Below are 20,394 nucleotides of genomic sequence, written 5' to 3'. Positions count from 1 at the left end.
CCAACAGTCTTTTGCCATGTGGCCCATCTTCCCACAATTGTAACACTTGCCATCGAACTTTCTACTATTACCGCGATTCTTGGAAGCTCCCCCTGAATGAGGGCCTCCCTTTCCTTGTTAATTTTTCACCTTGTCACCATCCTTTTTAGATCCATTGCCGGTATACCGCTGAAAAGTGCCTCTGCTTTTGCTGGTGTAGAGCGCTTCCTCTTCACCCTTCAACGAGACTTCTCCCATTTGCTTGGCCATGGCTTCTTGACCTGCAAGCAAATTTTCGAACTCAACAAGCGATGGTTGTGTCGGCCATCCCTGTACAGCGGCAACAAACCCTCGATATTCGGGTCTCAAACCATGGACAATTATTCTTTTTATCCTGGCTTCCCCAATAGCAGCTGTCGGATCTAATTCTGAAATTTCACGGCATATCGACTTCACCTTGTGAAAGTATTGGGCAACCGCCATGTCGCGTTGCGCCATTGATAGAAGTTCATTCTCGAGAAGTTGCAATTTTGTATCGTTCCTCTTCGAAAAGAGTGTAACAAAAGTGTCCCATGCTTCCTTTGGTGTTTTAGCATCCCGGATGTGCTCCAACATTTCTTCTTCAATTGTGGTCTTTAAAGCAAACATTGCTTTGCCTGCTTTAATTTTCCACTTTCGCAAGATTCCATTGGCATCTTCTGTCGCCGGTTGTGTAACTTCACCACCACCGACAACCTCCCAAAGGTCTTGACCTTGTAAGTATGACTCCATACATGTTGCCCACGTGTTGTAGTTTTTGTTGTTGAGCTTCTTGATTCCTCCAGCTACTTGAAGATCACCCATCTTAACGGCAAGGCTTTGACTACACCGAACAAGCTTGAGTAACAAACGTGCAGAGTACTAAATTACTCTAAACACAAAGAAGCTCCACAAGGTTTATAATAACCTCGACAATAACTCAAGAAATATTTTCTGATGTGGAAGATCAGTTAAAAACTGCAGCCACAGAGCATACTCAGAATTTCAAGAGATCTTAAAAAACGTGGCTCTGATACCAATTGTTGAATCAAAATAGAGTAAAAACTCTAATTGATCCAAAAAAAAACTCTCTTTAGAATAATCTCACAAAATTGCAAAAGGGAAGAACTCTTAAGAAAGCTTTCAAATGCTTATAATTAAGCTTTGATTGTTGGATGATAAAACTCAAATACAAGTAGGGTATTTATAGGTTACAAGAAACAATCTAAACCACTCATTAAAATAAACACTAAATAATCTAAACCATTGAAATTAAAACATGAGAAAAATACTTAATTTTCACCTAACTAAATTGATGTAAGCAATGACATCAAAACTAAATTGATGTAAGCAATGACATCAAATTAATTTAGGTGTGAACATATAGGCTAATATTGAATTTTCAACAGCCTTCACATTTCTGGACAATCGTCTAGGCATAAGTTCTAATAGCCGGTGACTCCAAAATCTCCATTCTTCCAACCTTCTTACAGAATAATTGCCACGACTTGTCATTGGTTAAGAGTTCTACTTTGAGCTTCCTATGAGCATCCATGTCACTACATACATCCATGGAACGCGTAGTGAATATCAGCTTGCATTTGTTTTCCTCGTCAGGAAGAGGAATCCTAATATCCCCAAATCAATTCTCTCCCAAACATCATCAAGCAATAGGAGGAACCTCTTCCTTTTCAAAACACTGTAAGCCTTTGAAGTTAGCTTCTCATGGGTTTCACTTTCTTCCCATGGCAACCCTAACCTGGCCACAATGGATTGTTGGATCTTCCTGACACCAAATTCCTTAGAGACCAAGACCCATATTACCACATCATAGTTGTGATCTCTGGTAAGAAATGCATTGTTGATGGTCTTCAGAAGGGTTGTTTTCCCAACTCCACCTATCCCATATAAGACGATGGTTCCCACTTTGCCCTCTTCAAGAAACTCCCACACCTTGGTAACATCACACTGATACCAATTGCAGGCTTACATGGTTTCTCCTCAACAGGAGCAGGATGTGGCTCTGTCACTAGTCTCTCAAAGTTTCCTTTCCCCATCAGTTCACTTAGATCCTTCAGCTTCTCTATCGTCTCCTTGCTCAGATTGTACTTCAAACAACAACTCGGGTTTAAGCACCCCTGGAGTCGCCTACTCTGTCTAAAACTCTCTATGATGGAGGTAGCTTCCGATTCAATAACTTCTACTCTTTCCAGCCGCCTCTGTACTTCATTTGTTCGTCTAGATCATCGAGCTCAGCTCGCACAAGGAGAGTCCTTAAGTCATCTCTCTTGTCCTTCAGTTCAATTAGTGCTGCAGCGAACGATTGTATCCCTCTGTCCAAATTTATAACATGGCTTGCCTGAGAAGCCATAGCTGTGCATAATCTTTCAGCTATGCTGATCAGAGGGGTAATGAAATCCATTGGTGAAAAAGCTCAATGTTCTCGGTAGAGAGGAGCAGAGACTAACATCCAAATTAACTCGAAATTGTCAAGTGCCTAACCCTTGATCAAAAGAACATTCAATTTCAGAGCAACTTCCAAACCTGGCAGTTGTGTTGAGATGATTGATCACCTGCCACAATTAGTAAAGCCATCATAGTTGAAACCTTCAAACTGAAATGGCTTATACTTATTGGTCAACATCAAGGATATAACTTGTAACCCGTAAAAGTTATGCTGCTGCATGTTCTTAGTCATTTCATCCCTACAGGGCCAGCTGACTTTTCTAAACGTTTCAACTATGACACGTCCATAATAAATACATGACATGGAAGGCATCTTGGATCCTGAAATATCTTCCGATGCATTATCTGCAATTTCTTTCAATCCTGGAAGGCAAGTAAAAGGCAAGTAATGCAACGGATGCCAAAGCCAGAATTGCCATAACCTCTTTTTTCTCCAGAAAGTTGAAGTATTCGTCAAAACCAAGCAACACTTGTATAGAACCTAGTTTAATTTGGGTACACTGGCAGAAGTTGACCTTTTATGATGCATACATCACTTATCAAACTAGAGATTCCATAACCTCAATAAGCCCATTCCCAAAAGAACCCAAAAAAATGAAGACAAGCTGTATCCAATCTGGGGAATATTCTAACTTTACAAAGTTTTTTAGGTATACGGGGTTACTGGTGAGACACAAACCTTGGTTTTACCGATATACTAATGAGTAGTCAATCAACTGAACCAACCCATGTTTGCAACCGGGAAAGTTTAATTAAACGGAGAGACGGTTTCATAAGGTAATTGACTCTATGTTTGTTTTGTTAAGATCAATAGAGTAGTTCGACAAAGTGGTGGTAGCATAATATCTAATCTGGCCAAAACCCATGAAAAGATTAGACTAAATGAAAGTAATACTGTTATGGCCATCAAAGGTAAGACCTTAGGAGCAATCCAACATCCAAGCATAAACTCCCACAGCATACATATTTTTTACATCTGTCAAAGGTTGTCAATGAATGATTGGTAATAGTGAACAAGCCACGAGAACATGAACACTGATTGGTTGGTGAGGGAAAAATACTATGCAATTTAGGTATATTTGGTCAATAAATATGTGCATAACATTATATACATGCTTACATTTTGAACAAAAATGTGCATTGTATTTAACTAAAGACGATACACATGCAAACGTATCGCTAATATACAATGCCTACTTATTTTCATGGTGGATAAGCTCCTCATAATATTGCTTGAATAGCAACTGGAAATACAACCAAATAAGGTTAGAGATACAAAAGGTACCATCTATATTGTGAGATATGTTCTTATCATAGTTGCTCCAGTTGGATCTGACATTAAGTGCCTGACAAGGGACATTCTCATATCATTCGGTGCTTTGACAAACATATAAAAGGCAAACATAATGAGATGTGCAGAGGAAAGAGTAGAACCAAGAAATCCTTGCCACATCCTGCAGTAAAATACATCCGCTAAGAGTAATTTTAAGTATGCAACTCAAGCTAGTCGAGCATTATTAAAGGAAACAGTTCTCTTGGTTTTCATGATAAATAAGCACCAAAAGATTGTAAATATTAAGTCATACCAACTCGGCAAACGGAAGAATGTATGGAAGAACGTTCGAATGCCTTCGATATCTAGTTGCAATATGAGTGCTAGCCCAAACAGAAAGAATGCTCTCTGGCGGTTCCTTTCTTGTGGCCAAAGAGTATTTCAAGCTGAACCAAATTAGAATAACACATCATAAGAAGATGATACAATGCAGTGAGTTCTAAATTGTTAGAAAATTACATAAAGCACTATAGCATCACGGCATTCGATGAATATGCAAAGTACCCTAAGGACAATTCAGTAAATAGAAACATGTAAGCCAAGCAAGACACAAACGAGAAATCATAAAGACAACAACAACCAAGGATCATTGGATTACATTTATGAAGGTAAACCCGTGTAATGCATGATACTCTTGGAAAAAATCATTGAAAAATCTGACACGCATATATAAACATATCCATGCATGCATGCATATGCAATATGCAATATGCCATTTACATGAAAAATTAAATTCTGATTACTATTCTTCAAAAACAATCTGATTACTAATACTGTGGCCTTACTTAGACGAACGAACTTGGTTACTAGCCCTCAAAACAGTGAAGTTGAGAGGAAAAGAAGATAAATCACTGTGTACCTTGCATTGAGATATTCCCATTATTTCTTTCACTGGTAAGTTAACCATTAGAATGACCCTTCTTTAGGATATTTGCAATTACAGAAGCATAATTTGGAGCCTCTGACAATGATCTGACAACCGAATAACCTGTTTAAGCGGCGCGGTGGGGGGTTTAGATCTGCAGTCTCAAGTCAAATATTGAAGGAAAAATCTATTAATTCAACTCTTACCAGTAGCAGGATGCAACATGCTTGCAGCAGCACCGAATGCAAGGTTCTTCTGCTCTGTGTTTGGTAAGGAACCACCAACTGGGATGTAAGACCACTCCTGCATAAGATTATAGCACTTTGGAACTATATTTTGTATCCAAGAAAATGGCATCTTGCTAACAAAAATTGACATTCAATGCATGTTACTTCACAATGCAGTTGGAACATGGAAATGTCGGGAATCAATGAGATAGACTACTAACTGAGAAGTGGAAAGATAGACAGGTATTAATCTCATAAGCCATGATTAAGAGAAGTGGGGTCTGCACTCCTCAACCACTAACCGGAGTTATGAACGAAAACCAACTCAATTGCAAATTATGTGCTACCATGATAGAAAGTTGAATCCTGAATTTAATGTGGTGTGGTGTTGTTTCCGATTAAGACGTTTTCTCCAATTTTCTACTAACAAATTGGCATCTTAATTAGGTATCCAGGTTACCTATTCATGAACTTTTAAAATCCGGATTCCCATGGTCTCTAACCTCTACATGAGCTTCTTCTTTAACAAATCAAAAGGCATGGCATCTTTCGAAGCCAGACAAGTTTCTTGCAGATCAACTTTCTGAATCACTTTGGATGTAATCATGGGATACAACATGAACAATAAACAAAATCGAATAGCATATTGCAAACCTCAAAGAAAACTCTTGTTGAAGATTGAGCTTCCTGTAGACACTCATTTTCGTCCGATTATACATTATAATATTTATATATAATATACTTAACACACATATATATATATATATATATATATATATATATTTATTAATATTATTTATTTACATCTTCAGGTCCATTACAAAGCTGGTGACCCAATAACAAACAGGCCCAACAATCAATTTACAAAAGTCAGCATCCCACAACTTATTACACACCAAACCCAGTCGGTCCACTTGGAGCACCCGAACCGGCTCAAGACCCGCCCCGAGCAGCAACCTGAAATGAGAAGTTAGGGTTTCCAAGACGCTAACATTCCTTCAACGTCGCATCTCCCCTTTGGAGAGTCCACGTCCCTCGGTCAACCACTCACCCCGAACTCCCCAGCGTCGTGGATACATAGAACACAAAGACAACCAAACAAGGAGTTTAGTTTCACTAGGACTCCTAAAATTAGGATTTTCTTACTACTATAAATAAATGTAAATGAAGCATTCGAAACGGACAATTATTAGGCAGAAATTTCACACGAAAAATACAAGACATACGAGCAATAATCGAAGCATTTTTTTGTTTTCGAAGAGAAATACAAGGTAAAAAATCTTACCTTTTCGTTGTTTGTCGTTTGTATGTGACCCGGTGTTGTGGTTTCTTCTTTTTTCTTTTTCGTTTCGAAGCGCCGATGAGAAAGGGGGGAAGTTTCGAAAGATCTTTTCTAGATCTACTCTCCCCCGAGGTGTTTTTGATAAAACCATCTTGATTTTCGAACTGTGGGTGAAGAAAGGTTTTAAAAAAACATAAATTTTTTGTGGGCCACCGCCGATGAGTGGCGACCGACGCCGATCTACGATGGTCGATGAGGCGGTGACTACCGATTTTCTGGGTTTTTGCGGTGAGGAACACCCCAAGAACAGGCTAGAGAAAAATCCGGGGGGGGGGGGTTGATTCATTTGGATGCAAGTGAAAAAATAAAAACATGTTTATAGATTTTAGCATATATAGTCAACCCGATCGGGTCGTGACCCGATCCGACTCACCCAACAGGATCCGCTTGTTTCCATCATTTAAAGGGCTAATTATTTTTTTGATCCCTTTTTTTAAATATTTATTTTTCTCCCCTAAATTCAATTTTCACCCTTTAGTCTTCTAAATTTGGCCTCCAATTTACTTTTACTTCAATTCGGTCCTCTACTACTAATATAATTATATATATATATATATATATATATATATTATTTAATTAAGTATTAATCTTTATTTTTGTTTACTTTTTTTGTTCTTTATTAGTTATTTTTATTATTTATTTATTTATTTTATTTGTTATTTCTATTTTTTTATTTCATTAATAATATGTTTTTTAATATTATTTTTGCTTTTTGTTTCTTTTCTTTTATTCCATTATTTTTTTTCTTTTCTTTTCATTTTTTTTATTTAATGTGGCTTTATTAATTTTATTCATTTTGTTTTATTTTGTCATTATTTATGTTATTTTCATTGTTGTCTTTATTTTACTTATTTTAATATTTTTCTTTTATTATTTTATTTTTATTTTGTTTTAATTTATTTAGTTAGTTTTTAGGGGTTTTTTATGTTTTCTATTTTACCTTTTTTTTTCTTCATTATGGTATTTGTTTTCATTTAATTTTATTTTAATTCGATTCTACACTTCACTACATCTAACATTTTTCTTAATTTTTTAAGGGCACGATTTAAATCCATTAGAGGTAAGTAATTTGGATCATAATTTTACCTTTTAATTTAAATTACAATTATCTTAATTAAAGACAACTGGAAATTAACTAGTACCGAAAGGGCAGTTCAAGAGTGCTAATCCTTCCTTGACTGTAACCGACTCCCGAATCCGACATGTCGCTGGTAAGATGTAGATAAGGTAAGAAATTAGGGTGTCCGATCAACCCGTTTTATTCTTAAAATAAATTATCGGTGGCGACTCAAACCATTTCATTCAAGTCGAAGCCCAATTCCGAGCCCACTCGAAAGACGGTTCCGACAGCTTGGAGACTCCACTAGGGACAGGTAAGTGGGTCAGGCTAAGGTAATTTCCAATTGTCTTTTTAATGAAAAGGGTAAGTTTAAATTTTAAGGCAACCTTTCGATCCTTATTACTTACTTTTGATTATTTTTTGAAATAAATAGTTGTACTGACGGTTTCTTTCGATGATTTCAACCTTTTTAAGCTTTTTTCCACCTAAGGCTCTAAACCCGTTTTTATGTAGGGGTGAAAGGGACACTTTCGTGAGAATTTATTCTCCGCATAGGCCTATCAAGTAGCCTTCGGGATTCAAATACCTTATTTCTTCGTGTGAATTTATTCTTCGTATGAGCATAAGGGAATATATCCGCTCGAGTTTAACTTAGTCCACATAAGCTTGTAATGAGCTTAGGACTAAGGGTATGGCAAGTGCAAGGGGGCACCAACAAGGAGAACTCGGGTACCCTTTTTAGAACATAAACCGGGAGACTACATGAGTTAGAGCCCACCATAAAACCTTATTTCAAACCCTAGGCTATTTTGAGTTCATTTCCTATTTTATTTCATGTTCAAAGCATGTGAACTAGAAATTTATGCGGTTAGGATTAGTTCAAAATTAGCATGTGAGATAGATATCATGTGGGGTAGGACTTTTTATTTTTATTATTGTTTTGATTTACCTCACTAACTCTTTTTCATTTTTGTTCTCTTTCATTTTTTGACATTTGCATCATTCAAAAGAGGTGTTGATCCACTAGAACGTGTTTGCTAAACGTAAATATTTTGCATTAATAGACAAAGGGGTTATAATACAAGAGATAAAAAGCTCAAAAGTCCTGTTGTGGTCAGAGAATACTCAGAATGGACCGGGATTTACTCCAAGCACACTAAAAGTCAACTTTTTGAGTTGGCAAAGGTTGCAGGGGCAGAAGAAAAAAGATTACCAACCTGGAGAGTCCCTTCAAAGACAACAAGAACAAAATGGCAAATCGATAGTTGAAATTGGAGGCCATTATTGACGGATTCAAGAAACGGGCAGATAAACTTCGGATAGTTCCTATTGATGGAGGGCTCCAATGGTGCTTTCGTTAGGAACAGGCTCAACAGAGAGTGAAAGCCGGAGATGTAGACATTCGGGACTTTTTTGGAACAAGAAGCTTGTCACTTGCATAGTTTAGCTAGAGAAGCCGGAACTGTTTGATGGGTATTCAATCGGTGATAGAAAAAAGGCGGAAGATGAATTAACTTGTCAGAAGTTGTTCAGGGTCTACTTTTAAAATGTTTTTTGTCTCTTAAGAAATAACACTTTTGTCCCCAATAAGGATTATTTATAATAACATACATATTTTTGGATCAATGCTTCGAACATTTAATACATCATGCATTCTTGCATATTTCACATTATTTTTCCCCCTCATTATATTCACATCAACTAACAAGCGGTGTCTCATAAAAAAGGAACAAAAATTGGACACACCGAGCTTGTTCAAAGAAAAGGCAATTAAAAGAGAAGCTTTGAAAGTAAATTGGCGTTACCTGAAGCGTGTTTGTAAAAAGATCCAAAGCGATGAATGAGATACTAGTGCATGTTAGCAATATTGAGAAAATTCATGAGCAACTCGTAAAAACCCAATAGGATATGATCGATCAAGCAAGAAGATTTCAGGATGAATCCAGAGAACAGATGACCAAGTTAATGTATATGATACATATTATGATCCATGGAGAGAAGCCACTAGTGGATCCCATTTTGGATGAGACTATGAATGTTGGTGCTGAAACTGAAACGATAATGACCAGATGACTTGTTAAGGAGCCAGATATTTTAGGTCAACTCCAAAAACCAAATATGGTTGTAGAAAGTTCCACTGGGCTAACAATGGAGGAGGAGCTAATGAGGGATATAATTTCCCTTGTGAGAGATAAACTTCACTCAAAGAAGAGGGTCATAGAAGATGACCAAATGTTGACCAAGAAAGCTAAAAAGGATAAGCCTCTCATGATTAGAGGTTATAACCCTCTATAATCATCCAGTCAGGACACTCAAGCTCTATCTATAAAGTCATTGTCAAGTAGTCTCTTGTCTTGGGGACTAAGTAAGAAGAAAAACAGAGAGCAGGGTTTTCAATTCCCTCCCTTCTATTTTTCACTTGAAAAACTACATTAAAAAATGCTCATAGTTGGATTGGTTACATAGGGATATGTTCAGCCACAGTGGCCCCTGAATGAGAAGTTAGCCTATAAGGAGATTTCTTGGATAAACCAGGATAGAATCCTAGTTTGTTTATTTGAGGTTCTTAGAAACCCTTAAGATCTTTTAAAACAAGCAATTCATGGGTGCAAGGAAGAAGAAAAAGGGATCAAGGTCCAAAACTCGAAAGTCGTTATTTCAACAGAGAATTGTGAAGAACATAAGAGGCAAAATGATGAAAAATGAAATCTAAGTAGAAGGGCCTCTATGAATGTAATCCAAGACTGGCCCGTGGGTTTGAGAATGGATGGGGCAGATGTAGCCAGGAAGACACCTCAAACTGCTTCAACAGAGGATTCTGAAGAAAAACATAAGGCGTAAGAGGATCGGAAAGGAAATCCAAGCAAAAGGGCTTCCATGAATGTAGTCCGAGATTGGCCTGTGGGTTTAAGAATCCGTGGGACAGACGCAGCTTTGAAGACACCTCAAACACCTATATCAGATTTCTTGAAGGTAAGAGGGGTTCTGGGTAGCTTATAAGGCCTGACAAATATTACTCCAACCACAGCCTCAATATGCGTTCGAGATTCAACCAAAACTATTACCACCGAGGAAAATCATTTTGGATCTAAATTTGGGCCCAATTTCCACCCAGGAAAGGAAAAGCTGATAGATCACAAGGAAGTAGGATCTTCCCAAGAAACTGCTCGAGAGGAAGTATAAATTTGTACGTCTGAGGGTACATCAAAAGGAGCCCCGACAAGTGAAGATAAAGGCCCTAATCCAAATAGTAGGGCATCCAAATGAGGCCTTATTCCATTTTACAAGATCCTGTTTGACTTTGTTTTTTTGAACTTTCTCATATTCTTTTGTAACTTGTGTGTTTTTTGAACTCTCTTTTTTTAAGGATATTTAAGTGAATTTATGTTGAGCATTGATTCAAATTTACAACTTGAAATTCTTTGAATATCAACTAGGGTTAAGAAACTTTGTAAATGATCGAAGTTATAGATCTTTGACAAAGTGGCATGATCAAATAAAGACCCTTGGTTTTACCCCAAAAGACACACTCGAACACCATACCCTTTTATTGTAATAGCTGATATAGCATTCTCTTTTCATAAGAGAATGAACAAGTGGCTTGGTATTAGATATACATAGGAGCGGACAACATGGGGCATCTCTTGTGTATGATATTACTATTCTTTTATTGAGGACGTTCAATGATGATGGTGATCTTCACATATGAAATAGTCGAGTAGGTGAATCTAATTCAGACCAGTTGCTTGGAAATTGTACTCTAAAGATGAGATTTCTTGACTTTCAACAGCACCTAGACTATAACAGGTTCTTCTTGACAAACTTAACAAATTGGATCCGTATATCCAAATTATAATATTTTATATATATAATAAAGCTTGAGTTGTCCCTCTAGAGCAATTGGTTAAACGCCCTGACTTTATGGATAAGATTCAGCTAAGCCTGATAAAGGTGATTATAATATTTATACAATAAAGCTTGAATCGTCCCTCTAGAGCAATTGGTTAAACACCTCAACTTTATGGATAAGATTCAGCTAGCCTGATAAAGGTGATTATAATATTGAGTTATCCTTCTAGAGCAATTGGTTAAACTCCTCGGCTTTATGGATTCAGCTAGCTTGACAATTGCAAATTAAATTTATCTAAATAAGGAGTTTCGGTAAAGATGAACTAAGGGAGTTAAGGAACACATGTTATAGTCAATTTCATACGAGCACTCAGGAATTCCATTTTTAGACTGATATTTTTGCACTACCTTTGTTAGAGGAGTCTACAAAGCTTGAACAAATGAAAGATTTCAGATGACCAAAATAGAAGGTCTAGTAATTGATTATGCTAGTTGTGTCATTTTGTTCGCATCCGATTAAAATGTCAAGACAAGAAATAGGGGCATGTTGCGATGTTCAAAAAAACCGAGAAAGAAACAACATTTTGGTGGCCAAAACCATAGAAAATAGAAAGCCAACCTAAAACCAACTCATCAATTTTGGACATTTGTCAAAGAGCTATAACTCTGAAAACGGTAAAAAGCTATTGATTTTTTTGATATTATTTGGACTCATGTTTATGATTTGATCCGATTGCGATCCTGGATTAAGAGGCAATGTTTTATATAATTCTTATATTTTTATATCTTTTTTTCTTCCCTCCTAAAATAAGAGAAAGGAGAAAAAACATTTTCAAACAGGACAATCTCAAATGTGAAAAGTCCTGGAAGCTGTTGAGTCTCATTTTTTTTGCTTCTATTGAAGAAAGAACGAATAATTCAAAAATTTTAGCATTTCACATTTTTGAAAACAATCAATCCGAGAGACCAGATAGAACTTGTGATATTATCAACAACCTGAGTAGAAAATGGGGCATGGTGATTCTAAGGATAAGACCATCAGACAAAAATGAGGCTCTATCCAAGAGATAAAACATAACTAATTCATGTTGCATGCATCTTAGACATACTTAATATCATCACATTCATCATTTTTTTGTATATATAATTTTTGCAGCTTTTAGAGTCAAGTTTCAACTTTAAGAAGAAGGATACTCGATTCAAAAGCACCTTCAGAAATTGATGGTGGTGGCTTAACTTCACAGCGAGAAGCTATACCTCAATCAATTTGACCTATTGAAAGACCGACATATCTTAAAATAAAATTCAGACGGGTTGGAGAACCAATTCGGAACGGATCCAGTTCAGCTTAACTCAACGACGAGTGACTAGTTTCCAATTGACGTTTGCAAGCCAGATTGTAACTCCACAACGGAGGATATCTGACTGACAGAATATACCACTTGGGTTTCCCGTGAAGGGAAGCCATTTAAAGAACTATGATCGATTTAGACCAGCGAAGGGGGAGTCATCCTTCATTTAGAGGAAATATATAGTCGAGAAAAGTTGTCTGTCAACAAACAACTTTCCAGTTTCATACAGAGTCAATTTCAACTTTACAGCGAAGGATATTGAACTCGAAGTGACCCAATTTACTCAAGATTGGATTTCAACTTCACAACGAATGATATCTAATTCAAAGCTCAACTTCACAGCAAAGGGGTGAATGTCAACAAACAACTTTCCAGTTTCATTCAGAGTCAATTTCAACTTCATAGCGAAGGAAATTGAACTCAAAGTGACACAATTTACTCAAGATTGGATTTCAACTTCAAAACTAATTTGATGAAACTTACTCAAGATTGGATTTCAACTTCACGACAAAGGATATCAAACTCAAAACCAATTTGGTAAAACAACTCTTGGATTTCAACTCACAACAAAGGATATCCAATTCAAAGCTCAACTTCACAGCGAATGAGCAATTGTCAACAAACAACTTTCCAGTTTCATTCAGAGTCAAATTCAACTTCACAACGAATGATATTGAACTCGAAGTGACACAATTTACTCAAGATTGGATTTCAACTTCATAACGAAGGATATCCAATTTGAAACCAATTTGGTGAAACTTACTCAAGATTGGATTTCAACTTCACGACAAAGGATATCCAACTCAAAACCAATTTGGTGAAACAATCCTTGGATTTTAACTTCACAACAAAGGATATCCAATTCAAAGCTCAACTTCACGAACGAAGGAGCCCTCCATGATTTCAACTTCACGCCGAAGGATATCGTGCCCAACGAATCGACTTTATCATCTACAACAATAGGGATTCATTCCCCAGCCCAGTGCAGTATAACTCTAGGAGAGAAGTGTTATCTGTCATCAAAGACCTTCGAGTTCGATTACACTCAGCTCAAAGGCACATCAAATTTACAACATAGCTCAAGGCGAGAAGGGTTATATGTCAACAAAAGACCTTCGAGTTCGATTACACTCAGCTCAAAGGCACATCAAATTTATAGCATAGCTCAAGGAGAGAAGGGATATATGTCAACAAAAGACCTTCGAGTTTGATTATATTCAGCTCAAAGGTATATCCAAATTATAGCATAGCTCAAGGCGAGAAGGGCTATCTGTCAACAAAATACCTTCGAGTTCAATTATATTCAGCTCAAAGGCATATCCAATTTACAGCATAACTCAATGCGAGAAGGGTTATCTGTCAACAAAGATCTTCGAGTTCGATTACATTCAGCTCAAGGGCATGTCAAATTTACAGCATAACTTAAATCGAGAAAAGCTATCTGACAACGAAAACTTTCGAGTTCGATTCCATTCAGCTCGATGACACATCAATTGCATGGTAGCATCAAGAAACTACTTTATGGTTGAAGCTGAGGTCTTTAAGTCAAGAAGAAGATCTAGGGCAATCTCAAGTTCAGTACAACATAACTCAATGCGAGAAAGGTTATCTGTCAATAAAAACTTTCGAGTTCGATTCCATTCAACTCGATGACTTATCAACTACTTTTCGGGTAAAGTTTCAACCGAGGTCTTTAAGTCAATAAGAAGACCTGGGTTGGTTGTGCTTTAGTGACAAGATACCATCTTCCAGCAGCATAGTTTAAGTCGAGAAAATATATCTATCAACGAAGACTTTTTGAGTTCGATTTCGTTCAGCTCAATGGCCTATCAACCACATGGTGGAGTCAAATAACTATTTTCCGATCGAATTTTTAAACCAAGGTCTTTAAACCGAGAAGAAGACTGAATTTGACTACATTTTGGCAACGAGAAGTCGCACCCCGATTCAAATCCCGAACTACAGCTTCAATTCCATATCATTTCAAGATGAACTCGACTTTACGATGGATGAGTCATCCGCAACTCAATTCGATAAGGATTTATTAATTGAAATATCAGAGTCAATTCCAAACCCAGTCGGTCGACTTGGAGCACCCGAACCGGCTCAGGACTCGCCCCGAGCAGTAACCCGAAATAAAAAGTTAGGGTTTCCAAGACCCTACAATTCCTTCAACGCCGCATCTCCCCTTTTGAAAGTCCACATCCCTCAGTCAACCACTCACCCTGAACTCCCCGGCGCCGTGGATGCATGGAACACAAAGATAACCAAGCAAGGAGTTTAGTTTCACTATGACTCTTAAAAATAGGATTTTTTACTACTATAAATAAATGTAAATGAAGCATTCAAAACGGATGATTATTAGGCAGATATTTCACATAAAATACACACGAAAAATACAAGAATATGAGCAATAATCGAAGCATTTTTCGTTTTCGAAGAGAAATACAAGGTAAAAAATCTTATCTTTTCGTTGTTCGTCATTTTCATGTTACCCGATGTTGTGGTTTCTTCTTTTTTCTTTCTCGTTTCGAACCATCTTGATTTTCAAACTGTGGGTGAAGAAAGGTTTTAAAAAACATAAATTTGTTTTGGGCCACCGTCGATGAGCGGCAGCCGGCGAGGCGGTGACCACCGGTTTTCTGGGTTTTCGCAGCGGGGCGAGAGAAAAATCGAGGGGGTTTGAGTCATTTGGATGCAAGTGAAAAAATAAAAACCTGTTTCTGGATTTTAGCATATATAGTTGACCCGACCGGGCTGTGACCCCGATCCGACCCACCCAATAGGATCCGCATGTTTCCATCATTTAAAGGGCTAATTATTTTTTTGGTCCCCTTTTATTAAATATTTATTTTGCTCCCCTAAATTTGATTTTCACCCTTTAGTCTTCTAAATGTGGCCTCCAATTTAATTTTATTTCAATTCGGTCCTCTGTTACTAAAATAATTATATATATATATATATATTTAATTAAGCATTAATCTTTATATATTTTTGTTTACCTTTTTTTGTTCTTTATTTTTTAGTATTTATTTATTTATATATTTTATTTGTTATTTCTATTTCTATTTTTTTATTTCATTAATAATACGATTTTATATTATTTATATTATTTTTTTCTTTTCTTTTATTCCATTATTTTTTTGTTTTCATTTTTTTAATGTGGCTTTATTAATTTTGTTTTATTTTGTCATTATTTATTTTATTTTCATTGTTGTCTTTATTTTACTTATTTTAAAATTTTTTTCTTTTCTTTTATTATTTTATTTTTATTTTGCTTTAATTTATTTAGCTAGATTTTAGGGTTTTTTTATGTTTTCTATTTTACCTTTTTTCTTCATTATGGTATTTGTTTTTATTTAAATTTATTTTAATTCGATTCTACACTTCATTACATCTAACATTTTTCTTGATTTTTAAGGGCACGATTTAAATCCGTCAGAGATAAGTAATTTGGATCATAATTTTACCTTTTAATTTAAATTACAATTATCTTAATTAAAGACAACTGAAAATTAACTAGTACCCAAAGAGCAGTTCAAGGGTACTAACCATTCTTTGACTGTAACCGACTCTCAAATCCGACATATCGCTGGTAAGATGCAGATCATGTATGAAATTAGGGTGCCCGATCAACCCGTTTTATTCTTAAAATAAATGAACGGTGGTGACTCAAACCATTTCATTCAAGTCGAACCCTATTTCCGGGCTCACCCGAAAGACGGTTCCAACACTTCCAAAGATGAAATTTCTTGTTTAGTATAGTCTCTATAATCCATGAAAACCATCAGGCTGGGATCATAAGGATTGATCTCCACCTGATATAATAAGAATTTTTTTCTCCCATCGCCCTCTTAAACTGCAATTTTTTGGTCATGCTGCAATAAGATAAAAATAACAAAGGCAAAGATATATGATTGTTAACAATTGAAGTTTCCACACCATACATAGCTCAACCTCGATGCCATAAGCTGTTTGAACGGAGATTCTTGGACCCCCTACCTCATACTGCAACAGTTTACCTGAAGCTGCTCCTGAAGCAACAGTAACAAGCCTAGAATAACACATTAGGGGCTTGAAAGAAGTCGCAAAACTTAGATGTTGAAATTTATAAATGGCAGCAGGGGAAACAGAAATTCTCCTACCTGCAAGGAACAACACGATTGTGTCCACAAGCTACGAGATTATGACCATCGGTAGCTTCAATAATTGTCTCTACCTTTGAGTTAAGATACATTACACCTGACTCGACACACCTAAGCAAAATTAATACAAAATTAAATATTGATGGTAGGCAATATGGAAACAAACAACCTGGAGAAAAAATAGTCATAAACATCATTGACAATAAACTATCACTACCTCCTCAACAACTCCTCATGAGCAAGCGTCGACTAACACGTCCATAAGCACGGCCAATCATAATAGGCTTATCATCATCAAGGTATACAATAGCATCACGCCAAACATTATCAATACATCTTTCAAGTCCAAGATCTTGAAAATGACTTATCTGATTGTGATGAACACCGGGAGGGTAAAAATTATAACTTGTCATTCAAAGTATGGATATGAATATATACTTGCTTTGAAATAAATCTTCCATAAATTGTTTAGAAAATGAAGTGATACCTTTAAACTCATCTTCCCAGACTCCATAATTGTTGGTGAAAGGAAGATCAGGTCCAATTAGTCCAACATTTAAACCCAGCTTAGCAGACTCCGCAGCAAGAGCAAGACCAGCTGGACCACAACCAATAGCCACCAGGTCCAGCACGTTTTCTCCAATTGATATTGGTGGTAACTGTGAAAATATACATGTTAAGAGAAGGAACTCAAAAAGAAAATTCCTATAAAACAGCAAACCCACTAAATAAAATGCAAACTTTCTTTTCTAGAGATTTTGTTATCCAGCTGCTTCAAGTCACTAGTTAGTTCCCACCAAAGTTCAGGGCAGACAACTATTGACCAGATGCACGTGACATGTCATAATTTTGATAAGAATCTCATATTTCTCATTTACTATTATTTTGCAATCCCCACGTCCCCAACTTAAAAAGCAATCCAGAAAAGCATAACTTTCTTTGTCCACCAGTAGGGCCTCCATTCTAACAGGTCGAAATAATTTTAAAATAAGTAGTAATTTTGATTTCCAACAAATGAAGATCGAGCTCTTGAAATAAGGGAGCAAAGTGAAAAAACCTTATCCTCTAACTTGGACTATGTATACATTTCCTTATTCTGTTGCATTTGAACGAAGAGAAGCTCAGAGCCACCGGCTTTTATGAAAACTTCTTCGTCGGCGAAGTCTTCCTTGACTGCAACGCAACTCTCGCCGCTTGCTCCACTAGCACCCACCTTCAAGGAAATAGACAGTTAAGTAGTTTGATGTTAGTTGGCAATTAGTTAAGAATTTCTTAGATTTGTTAGGCTGTTAATATTGGGTTATGAGTGTTGTTTAGTAATATTCAATTGGTTTACCTTGAGTGAAAGAAACAATTTACTTCAGCATCCGGTCAATGTGCTGGAGTTGTCTTTACAACATGGTATCGTTCGCTAAAAGATCCCGTCGTCGTTGCTACTGCAGAGTTTGTAGATTTTTCCGATCTCCAACTTTGTTGTCATTGTTCTGTTTCTTCTGCTACTAGTTGCTTCCATTCTCATCGATCTCATTATTTTTGTCGTGGTCACCGTGGTTCTCTTCGTTGCTCGTCGTTAACATTGTTTTTCTGTTGGCCTAATTGCTTCTTCGCTCGTTGGAGTTGACATGAAGTCGTCACCGACTCTTCCTCAGTCGACGATCTGATTCAAATCATCTCTTAGCCACAATTTTTTAGTCGCATGTTTTCTGATATGATAGATGGTGTTGTCGTTATCGCAAATGCTCATTTCTTACGATCCTGGTAACGTTTTCTCGTCCGTGATTTATCGTTGTTCTTGATTGTTTTATCTGCTACGATTCATGTGGTTTATCGTTGTCGTCATCATAGTTACTGGGAATCTTCTCAATTCATCTTCTATCTCTGTTCCTGGTATGAAAGAAATTGATTCGTAGGTTGTAGTCATTCCTGGAACTTTAGTGTGCTTTAACATTGGATTCAATTTTTCATTTGCTTTGGTGATTCGTGTCCTATGTTTGGAGTTGTATCAATAGTTTCTGGTGTTGATAGAGTGTTCTGATTTCGTTAAGTTTACTGGTGTTGATAATATGCGATTGTTACAGTTCGGTGTGCATGCTTCCAATCTGTTCGACCAAATGCTTCAATGATGTTGATGGTGTCTTATTTGTTTTAGTAGAACGGATGGAATCATTTGCCGATGATCCTGCGGCCATTTCTCTTCCACTTTGTTGGTCTTCTTATTCAATCAGCCTCGCTCTTCCCTAGATACTCATTAGCAGCAAGGAAGATGCTACCAACAACTTTGCTTGTGGCCACTACACCATTGACAAGAAGATCGTCAACTTGTGCTTAGACCATATTAGAAAGCTTGCTGATAACTGCACTGGTTCTGGTATTGGTTCTCTCATTCGGGTGTGTTTGTCCGTTGATTACGGCAAGAAATCCAAGTTGGGTTTCGCTGTCTACCCATGTCCTCAAGTCTCTACTTCTGTTGTAGAGCCCTACAACAGTGTTCTCTCGGCTCACTCTCTTTTGGAGCACACCAATGTATCTGTTCTTCTTGACAATGAGGTCATCTATGACATTTGCAGGCGCTCTCTCGACATCGAGCGACCCACTTACACCAATTTTAACCGTCTTGTCTCTCAGGTGATCTCCTCTTTGACTGCTTCACTAAGGTTCAATGGTACATTGAACGTCGATGTAACCGAGTTCCAGACCAACTTGGTCCCCTATTGAAGAATCCACTTCATGCTTTCGTCTTATGCTCCAGTCATCTCTGCCGAGAAGGCTTACCATGAGCAACTATCAGTTGTTGAAATCACCAACAATGCTTTTGAACCCTCTTCTATTATGGCCAAGTGCAACCCTCGTCATGGCAAGTACATAGTTTGTTGATTGATGTACCGTGATGTCATGCCCAAAGACATCAACGCTGTCGTTGCCACCATCAAGACCAAGTGTACCATTCAGTTTGTGGTCTGATGCCCCACCGGATTCAAGTGTGGCAACTTAATATGAACGAGTAAGCTAAAAAAACAATTTTGATTCTTGGAGGAATTCCAGATGAAAGAAGGAAAAAAAAGAAGAAAAGGAAGGTGAATAAAGTAGAACTGAAGGAAGCATTGCACTTTCGATTCAAGTAGAACGGAAGAAAGCATCACACTTTCGATTCAAGTAGAACGGAATGGAAGGAAGCATCGCACTTTCAATTCAAGTCTAACGGAAGGAAGCATCACACTTTCGATTCAAGTAGAACGGAAGGAAGCATCGCACTTTCAATTCAAGTGTTCATCTTTACATCAAGAAGGTCAAAGAAGTAGGGTGAATATTAGACAGTTAAGTAGTTTGATGTTAGTTGGCAATTAGTTAAGAATTTCTTAGATTTATTAGGCTGTTAATATTGGGTTACAAATATCCATATCATTGTAATGGGCTGAGTGTTGTTTAGTAATACTCAATCGGTTTACCTTGAGTGAAAGAAACAATTTACTTTCTCAAAACTATTCTATTGTGCTAATCCTAAATAACCATCTTTTGTTTCACCTTAGATTGCTGCAGCTCGGCAGCATCCAGCCAATGTGCTGGAGTTGTCTTTACAACAGACTTTCTCGAGGGATTAAGCATAGCGTGGAATGTATCGGCAAAGAGCTATTATCGTTGAAGTTGATAGCAGGCACGTCTTTGAACTTCTCTGTCAGGAGATTAAGGAGGAAAACTTGTTTTTTCTTTATCTTTATTTTATTTTCTTAAATTTCAGTTATAATTTTATTCTATTCGAC

General features: G+C 37.0%; 1 long non-coding RNA gene and 2 pseudogenes across 1 annotated transcript; 1 reads left to right on the top strand and 2 right to left on the bottom strand.

The window, feature by feature from the left end:
* LOC120207351 overlaps window positions 1-15,748 on the bottom strand; it is a 21,123-nt pseudogene extending 5,375 nt beyond the window's left edge.
* Window positions 15,749-16,326: 578 nt separating this feature from the next.
* Window positions 16,327-17,433, bottom strand: LOC120207352. The gene is made up of 4 exons (XR_005524193.1): window positions 17,124-17,433; window positions 16,854-16,988; window positions 16,637-16,747; window positions 16,327-16,545 (listed from the first exon to the last, which is right to left on the bottom strand). It is a non-coding gene; the product is annotated as an uncharacterized LOC120207352 (long non-coding RNA).
* Window positions 17,434-18,453: 1,020 nt separating this feature from the next.
* On the top strand, window positions 18,454-20,002 carry LOC120207331 (annotated as a pseudogene).
* The last annotated feature ends 392 nt before the right edge of the window (window positions 20,003-20,394 follow it).

Source organism: Hibiscus syriacus, unplaced genomic scaffold (assembly GCF_006381635.1).
Source record: "Hibiscus syriacus cultivar Baekdansim isolate YM2019G1 unplaced genomic scaffold, ASM638163v2 tig00014445_pilon, whole genome shotgun sequence".
Classification (NCBI taxonomy): Eukaryota; Viridiplantae; Streptophyta; class Magnoliopsida; order Malvales; family Malvaceae; genus Hibiscus; species Hibiscus syriacus.
The sequence above is the reverse complement of the archived record's forward strand: the minus strand, read 5'-3'. Positions and strand labels throughout refer to the sequence as shown.